We start from the raw sequence: 8775 nt of genomic DNA on the forward strand, positions 1-8775 counted from the left end.
GCATTTTTTATTTTCACCATATTTGAGCATTGATATCCTCCAAATTGCATTAGATTCCAAATTGCTAAATTCAAAATATTTGGAAAAATTAAATTAAATTGGCATTTAATAAAAGACACATTGACATTTAATAAATTAATTTTGAGCCTTAGAAAATCGAATTTTTATTATAAAGGCATTTAAAATTAATTTTTGTGAAATTAAAATTAAAAATGGAGCGCTTGAGGTATTATTTTTATTTATTTTATCAAAGTCGGCCTCTTCTTTTTGCAACTTTATTTATTTTTTAGGCCTATTTTGCCAAGTCGGCCTATGGGAGGCAAGGTGGTGAGCGCTCTATATATTGGAGGTGTGTTTTTTCATTATCCAAATCATTCACTCATTGCTTTAAGTGCGAATTTGGAGAGCTAATTGAAGGTGCGAAATCTAGCTGGAGTGGAGCAAATTTCTACTAACTGTGGAGACTAAGGAGGGCGAAATTCATTTTGAAGGCTATTTGAGAGGCGAATTTCTTGCTAGATGGGAGGATAATTTCCAGATTTTTGAAGAGGCTAGTGGAGTTTATTCTTTTCCAAGCTAGGGGAGGTGCAATTTGTTCAAGAGAGGGCTTTGATCTACACTTTGCCTAGCGAAATCTATTTTTTGCATCATTTCTTAGAGTTTAATGCTCAAAGAGGAGGTATGGCGAAATCATCTTGACACCATTGTTGAAGATTTGAATTTTGAACTTTTATTTTGAAAATTCTAAGTTTGGCATAGTTAATTAGGAGATGATGACTCAAGATTTATCATGAGGTTTCCTAATTAAAAACTTAAATCTTCCTTTTAAGTTTAATTTCTACACTTCAAGATATATTACTAATTGTGAAATGTTGTGTAGGTATCAAGATGGCGATTCCAAAGCCCGGAGGATCTACAAGTCGGCAGGTTCCCATCAAAGACGATCAAGCAAGGATAAGGGCGACCTCCTCCAGTCTAGCATTGACAAGGACGACTTTCTTCGGTCAAACATCATCATGACTAACCTCTTCCAGTCCAGTATTCCAAGGCGGGGTACATCATCATCCTGCAAATCAAGGACACAAGAAGTCAAAGCAAAGGGTTCGTTGAAGAAGCAGATAGTTTCAGAAGAGTCAATTAAAGCTAGCTTCCCAGCAACATCAAATTGACATCAACCAAGTGTCAGATGAGTTGGCATCCCAGTCATCACTCCTCCAGTCCGATTGGTCCACCTCAGCATGTCCAGATTCAATGTACCTAACTCATGGAAGGTGGCACAAACTTTGATGTACCTACCCCGGCTATCCATTGGTCGATTTTTCCAGAGAGGACATGTGTCCAAGCAATACAATTTTATCATTGGTCAAGCATTAAATGTTATGTAATGGTTGTAACAAACCCTAATTAGGGTTTTCTTTGTTGAATCTTGGCCATTGATCTCGAATTGATCTAAGCCATCGAATTGTATTGAGGGCACTATATAAGCCCTGACTCTTCATTTTGTAAAGGCAGTTGGAAGCAGTTAGAATAGAGTTAGTGAATAGAGAGTAGTTAGAAGGTGATTAGCAGTTGATAGAATAGCAATTAGAGTAGAGTAGAGAGAGAAGGCAAAGATTGTTGCCAAGAGGTTGTTGTAAAAGACTTGTGAAACTTCATTGAAGAAATGGTGAAATTTATGGGTCGATTCAACAATTTGCATGGTCTCTATACTTCTCATGTTTGATTTTATGTTATTAGATGAGTGGAAGAAATGTGTTTGATTGATGGTGAAATTCGTACATCCATACTACTAGCATTTTGTTGATTGCAGACTTGCCTTGTGTAGTCAACTGGAATCATTTAGCTTAAGCTTAACTTCAATTGTCGCTTCTTCATTGATATGCATCAACCTGATGGTGTCTATGCCTGCAGTGATGATTTGAACATCATAAAACTTTCCTTCGAAGATCGCACTAACCTTGTGGAGATGGTCCTGGGATGTCAAAACAAGACTTAGTTAGAATTTCATCTAAGATCATTCATTGCTCCTACATTCTTAGTATTAGGATTAGATCCTTTCCTCGCCCTCGTCTTTTTTCCTTTTTTTCAAATCTAAGGCAGTAAAATCCTGTGTTCCAGCAATATTCAAAGCAAATTAGAAGTTCAATCATCAAGTGTAAGTCCCCTTGTGATTCCAGCAAAATCACATCATACCACAGAGAGCTTATCCACATGTAGAGATCCTACAACGAAGAACCTTGAAGTCACCCTGATTGATCCTTTTCGCGATATCTTCAGCATTCGGAGGCTTTACTCAAGAGAGGATAAGGTACCTTTAGGTATTTTATTCTGTGTTCGCATGTGCGTAAAAAACACGTCAACACTATGTCAGGCAGGGAACTAACTAACCAAGACTTCTAGTCTATTTGAGGTACTTTCGGTCTCATTTTAGCTTTACAATTAGAAAATGCACAGCAGGAAGAATTGATTGAACCAACTGAAGTATCAAATAACACTTTCAAATAATGAAAACCAACGAGAAAAGAGGAAGAACTTGAGCTCACCTTTCATGCAAAACTGAGAATTCACAGAGTCGGGAGCAAGAAATGCCGCTTGTGCTAATCTTCTACTTACCAAATTGGGCAAATAATAAAGGCAAGTAACTTGTTTTAAATAAAACAGATCTTAGGGACTGGCCTAAAATATTGGTCACACGATTCGTCGTGATTTGAAAACTGCATACTCATCCGTGCCAAATCGTGTCGAAAAGATTAAATTCTGACAGTTTATTAATAACAAGTCTTTTCTCCTCCATATCCTTTACTTGAAATGATTACTTGGAATGATTATTCCCAAGTACGGATTTTCATCACAATTTATTTTCTCGAGGTTCATCTTTTAAATCCAGAATATTCCCTATATGTTGACACTTGTCCACTTTATCTCCAAAGTCACCAATCCTCGAACTTTGAACCTTGAACCACTCTAAAGGTTCACGGTTCAAGTTCAATGAACTATGACCACCAAGACCTTTAGCGCCTTATTAAAAACAAAGCCGTTATACCACATACCACACTTGAACTTGAACCTTGAACTCTAGAACGGTTCAAGCAAGAGGTTCAGTTCAAGAAAAATTGCAAAGGGGAAAACTTTAAAGAACGCAAAAAAGACATAATACAAGCGCGGACTAACATAGTCTAATCAATCAACAAGGAAAAAAAGACATCCCTTGGCCAGGTAAACTTCTCCTTATGAAAAGACGTGTTTATTTGCAAACACCAAAAGGTATTTAGGACTGGGCAAACCTCTATCAAAGGCATCGAAAGGAGGAGAATATATATATTATCACCATCGATCAGATCAGAACATAATTGTTATGGAGTTACAAGCAGTAACATCCTTGTTCTTGGCAGTATGCATAGGAAATGTGCTTAATACGTATACCTAATATAGGAAGCCTGATAATGCATGTATGCAGAATTTATCAGTAATGTTAAAATAACATGCAATAGGTATGACTATATGAGTCATGTTAATTTTATATAATGGCAGACCAGATCTGATGCATGTCAGATCTGTCTGAATTTACAGTCACAAATATACTAATAACTAATATTTAAAGTCAATAGTGGTATTAATAATTTGTACAACAGGTAATTAGTAAATAAATTTATAATTGATTATATATATATATATATATGTATGTATGTATATATAAAGAATAATTGTAATCTGTCTAAATATACATACAAGATTAAATCAGTAATCAATTCTGAAGAACAAGTAGACAGTATTAACTAGATTCACAGTAACACAAATTCATCAAACATAAATAAAGTAACGTATCAAGAACGTGACTACAATTAATTAATTATAACAATCCAAGATAACAAGAGTGAATTAACAATCAATAATTCCTGTAACAGAAGGCCATAGAACTGTCCTAAACTATAATCAATTCCATATATTCCTATTCCCCAAGGGAGATGGGTGCTGCTAGGGAAGTGCAGAGTAAAACCATCCAATAGAAAGCCCCAAGGGTGAAAGACTCCTCCTGAAATCTAGGCTGCAGGCCACAAGGGTGAATGGACTGAGTCCGGTAATCTGGGCTACATTAAAGAGGTGGTGTCAAGCGCCCTAGGCAGCCAAGCCCTCTTCTGGGAAAAGGATCGGATTGGTTTAAGTTTAGGCCTAGTTTTAAGAAGTTATGTTGCAGGGCATTAGTTAGTTATACTTAATTAATAATGGAAGGCAGTAACATAGATTTTGCTTTTGATAATTGACAGTGTATAACTAGGGGACATTACATATTGCAGTTCTTGTGGTCAACGAGGAGTTTTGTGCACAGGGTTGTTAGTGGTAGCACCCAGCCCTTAAGCACCTAGCACCTAGCACCTAGCACCTAGCACCTGGTGCCATGTGCTCAGAGCACTTACCAAAGCCACACCGCCCTCTACCACTCAACACTACCACTGTGGGTGACACCTCTTTTAATAATAATTTTGCTTCAGCGCCCAAGGAGATCATGTGGTGACCAACCGTCAGACCCTGGGGGGCTATTTTGTCCCCTAAGCCCGAGACAAGAGGGGTTTTATTTCTTTTTCTCATAACTTGGGCACATGGAGGACATTGTTCAAAAACGAAATTTGTTTACCAAACATTTCAGTGTTATGGTGCTGCATACAGGCTGAATATGCTTAATAAAAAAACCTAATATCTTATAAGGATGATATTATTGTTGTGGTGCTGCATACAAAAGTTGAAAATGCTTAATAGAAAAAACAATCATCTTCAAGGGTTGAAAATTTTGTAAAAGATCTGATTGACGTGTTTTTTGTGCCCGTTGAAATTCTGTTTTCCAATCTACGTGGTGGGCTTCAAATTAGCTGTATGCTATGTTTTCTTTGTCATCAATGCTTTGGAAAGTTGAGTTATTTTTGGCATTCTCATTCAATGGAGTTTACTAGATGTTGCAGGAAATAATATCATCATGTTGTGTCATACTGTTATTTTATAGATAGTTCTGCCAAAATGTTCTGTTTGAATTTGATTCCAGCTTGTCATGTTTCTAATGTTTGAAGATTTTCTAAGAACTATAAATCCTCAATATAGTCATTTTATTTTTGTATCTGCCTGTTTTTTAACAATAATTTATCTCGTATTGCATATGAATATATGATTCTACCTTGGACTGACGATCAATCTATTTCAGGATCTTATGAGCCCTTTTATTACTAAGCTAGTAAGCTTTGAACTCACAGTCACATTTTAATGTGTGTGGCAGATAGAGGGAACAATGACTGTTTCAACAACTTGCAAGACTCGTGATCCATACATCATTGTCAAAGCCCATAACCTTATAAAACTTTTGTCAAGGAGTATACCAGCACCACAAGTAAGTTTGCTGTATAATCTAGCCACAAAATAACTTTATCTTCTTTCAAGCTTATGTCTCTCACATTCTAGAGACAAGTATTGCATTAGAGTTATTATGCATTTGTTGAGAAATTCAAAATTTTGCTACTGGCCTACACATGGTGTTGAAATTGGGAAATGTTTGAAAATGTATTAATAAGTCTATATAATATCACAATTTTTGTAAATTTCTTTAGTCTTCATTGAACTGAGATTCGAGTTGTTATGGTTGGTTAGGCAATTAAGATACTAGATCATGATGATGAGATGCAGTGTGATATTATCAAAATTGGTAGCATCATCCAAAATAAGATCTTACTTGGTTATTTTACATGGGTTTGTATTATTGTTACTTATATTCTGTGGCTTATTGGAAATTCAATTGTTCCTATGCCATGTTTGGTTATAATTGGACATCCATAATCTGCCATCCCTAATCCAGCTTAAAATTCATAGTAACCCATCTCTGAATGCAATCCATGTAATAATGTATTATGTTCAGTTTATGGATAATTTTTACAAGACAATCCTGGTTTTTAGTGAATGCAACACCTTTGATCATTGTTGTGTTGATTCCATGGATAGTTGTTATAACCTTAATGTTTAGCAATGCATAAAGGATCGTCTTTTGTTTTCTTCTTTTCTTGTGATTTCATGGATAAATGTTACAAGGCAATTAAAATATCATTAATTGCATACTTAAAATTAACTATATAGTATAAAGAATAAAAATATCATTAATCACAAACTTGATAAATTTTATCTTATTTCTATAATATAATAATAATATTGTTTTAAAATATTAAATATTATAACAAGTTAGGAGATATATCTATTATGAAGCTTGAAGAGAATTCAGGTTTTCTAATAGATACATTAATCTTTTTCCATGATTCTACTTAACTGTATAGAAATAACATGACAAAGTTTCAATGTTTTTAGGACAATGTTTCTAGTTGGCAAGCTAAAAGTATATGCAATTAGTAAGCTAAAAGCTTATGTAATTAGTATTTATTTAAATTAATCATTAGAAAACTTACTTCTATACAATCCTATACAATCCTATGATTAAGGGCATAAATATTTGAATTTTTCTGATATCTCTCAGTGTACTATACATAAATTTTTAAAATACAGGTATGCTAGTAACTATAGAACAACAAAAAGCAACGAAGATAGAAAACTCAAGAAGTTGTATCCAGGTCACAAGCTATGTGAGTCAACTCCCATTAGATTGGACACCTATTTGTTTCCCAGCATATGTTGCTCCTTTAAGTTTTCAAGCATAGATGCATACTTAATTTTGAGTTGTAGAATGGCTTAGCTTTGCTGCTATTTATCATTTCTATTCAGAACATCTAGGGTCATGCATACAAGCAACTCCTCATAATCGATCAGCACAGCCTGATCTCTTCGAAAAATATTCAACTCCCCCAGCAAGAGGAAAGAAGGATCCTTCACTAAAGTTTGCGTTCCATCCTTTTATCCAAAAAAATTGAAATGCGGACAGTCTTGTCTTACACCACAGCCCTTCATAATTGACTCCAATAATCCACTGTAAGTGCTATTCCCTTCTTTTTTTTAAGGGTGAAAATTTACTTCTTTCTGTGTAGATGCTTAAACAACATTATGCCATTCCAAGCTGCATGCTTTTAGAACCATTGCCACTCCTGAAGCAACCTCATAAAATTGCAAAAACCCACATACCCACCTTAGAAATCAAAGGGCACAGCAAGGCGTAACGAATAACTACCCAGGGCACCCTCCAGCAGCAATAAATGAGCCGGACTCCTAACATATATAGTCCTAAACATACAACTGACTTACATATATCAAAATTAACATACCCCACATATACTTAACTTAATACAAATCTAAATTATAATAAACACATACAGTCCCAGACATGCAACTGACATGCATTCATAAAAGCACTCACACTCACATATTCCTCGCACTGATGCAGAGCTTATAGAAAAATAATTAGTTTTATAGTTATTGCTCACAAAATTGAGAAATAAAAACAAGGTGTCTAACAACAAAACGAATGGATACTAAAGAAAAAAGACGGATTAGCGAGTTGCAAAGGAAATTGACCTGAAAATCTTCGCAGGCGGAGCTTCAGAGCATTAGAGGCGCCCAGATACTCTTCTTAGCAACCGACTATCCCAACACACAGAATTTCAGGCTTCGACAAACTGTAGTAAATTACACCTAAAAATCTCAAAAAAGAGAAACCGAAAAACAAAGAATGCGGAAATGGCTGTACCTTTTGGAAAACTGAACCAAATCGGTGCCGTTTGCTTTGTTAAAAGAGACATTATCAGGAAACTTACGATCTTGGTAAAAAAGCATCCACCCAGAGATAATGTCTAACACGATACAGTTGAATATATTTATTCCAACGTCAGACTGATATACCCCAAACCATGAAAATGAACTTTAGGAGAATACAGCGACCTTTACACGTCCAACGATTTGAAGGAGTTTGCACTATTAATAGGGGTTAAAAAGGTCAGAGAAAAAAATTACAATTGGGCATACACTATTAGCATACCTATATTTAAACCAGATTAAATCCCAAGCTAGCCATTAATGAACGCGCCCAGAAATATTCAGAGGAATGAACGTGATTTTCATGGTTTAGCGCTACGACACACTGGACTGCATAATGCAGGAAAATGGACAGAGGTTTATCCATTAATGCTGCAACCTCACTTGCACGACAGATGCCTCTGCATTTTCTATCTTGAGAGGTTGGGTGACTGAATGCTGATTGTGGTTGCATTTTCCATTATCCATCATGCATTTGCTTATTTTAAATCCGTTTGAACTGGGAAAACATAAAGAGGGGCGTTACAACAGTACTGTAGCATACATCTGTACAAACACCGACAGATTTCAAAATATGATTTATGAAAAATAGTTTCTAAGCTGGGGTCTCATGGCAGGGCCTTTCTTAAAAATAAAAAATAGAGGTGTTGTTGAGATTTTAGGAAAAAATTTAAGTTGGTGGTTCCATAAATTTTATAGTGTAGTGTAGCTGAAAAATTTAAATTCTTAAAAAATATATTTTTTATAGGATGTGTATAATAAAAACAAATAAAATTAATTCATTTTTTTTCAAAACTATTTTTAATAGAAATTAAATTTAAAATTTTGGCAAGTGGTAAATAACATGTTAAGTTGGTGGGGCTATTTCATTTTTTTCCAAAACTATTTTTTAATAGAAATTAAATTTAAAATTTTTGCAAGTGGTAGATAACATGTTAAGTTGGTGGGGCAATTTGTAGCCCCACCCCTTTGGCACCTACTCAAATTTGCATGCCTAAAAATAGGGGATGCTATTTCTTCATGGGACTCCCTCTTCCACAAAAATAG

The 8775-nt window shown here is 35.1% G+C and overlaps 1 protein-coding gene across 7 annotated transcripts in view; it reads right to left on the reverse strand.

Annotated features, from left to right (window-relative positions):
- LOC131048757 (F-box/kelch-repeat protein SKIP20) overlaps nucleotides 1–8285 on the reverse strand; it is a 45394-nt gene extending 37109 nt beyond the window's left edge. For 3 of the 7 annotated variants that reach the window (XM_057982821.2, XM_059219620.1, XM_057982820.2), the window contains exons 1-2: nucleotides 7664–8281; nucleotides 7492–7557 (exon numbers count right to left, since the gene is read on the reverse strand). The gene's annotated coding sequence lies outside the window, so the exon portion shown is untranslated. Of the gene's footprint in view, nucleotides 1–7491; nucleotides 7558–7663 lie in introns of all 7 variants that reach the window. The other 4 variants (XR_009372260.1, XR_009106510.2, XM_057982823.2 and 1 more) reach the window with 3 other exon arrangements.
- Between the last annotated feature and the right edge of the window lie 490 nt (nucleotides 8286–8775).

Source organism: Cryptomeria japonica, chromosome 1 (genome assembly GCF_030272615.1).
Source record: "Cryptomeria japonica chromosome 1, Sugi_1.0, whole genome shotgun sequence".
Lineage (NCBI taxonomy): Eukaryota > Viridiplantae > Streptophyta > Pinopsida > Cupressales > Cupressaceae > Cryptomeria > Cryptomeria japonica.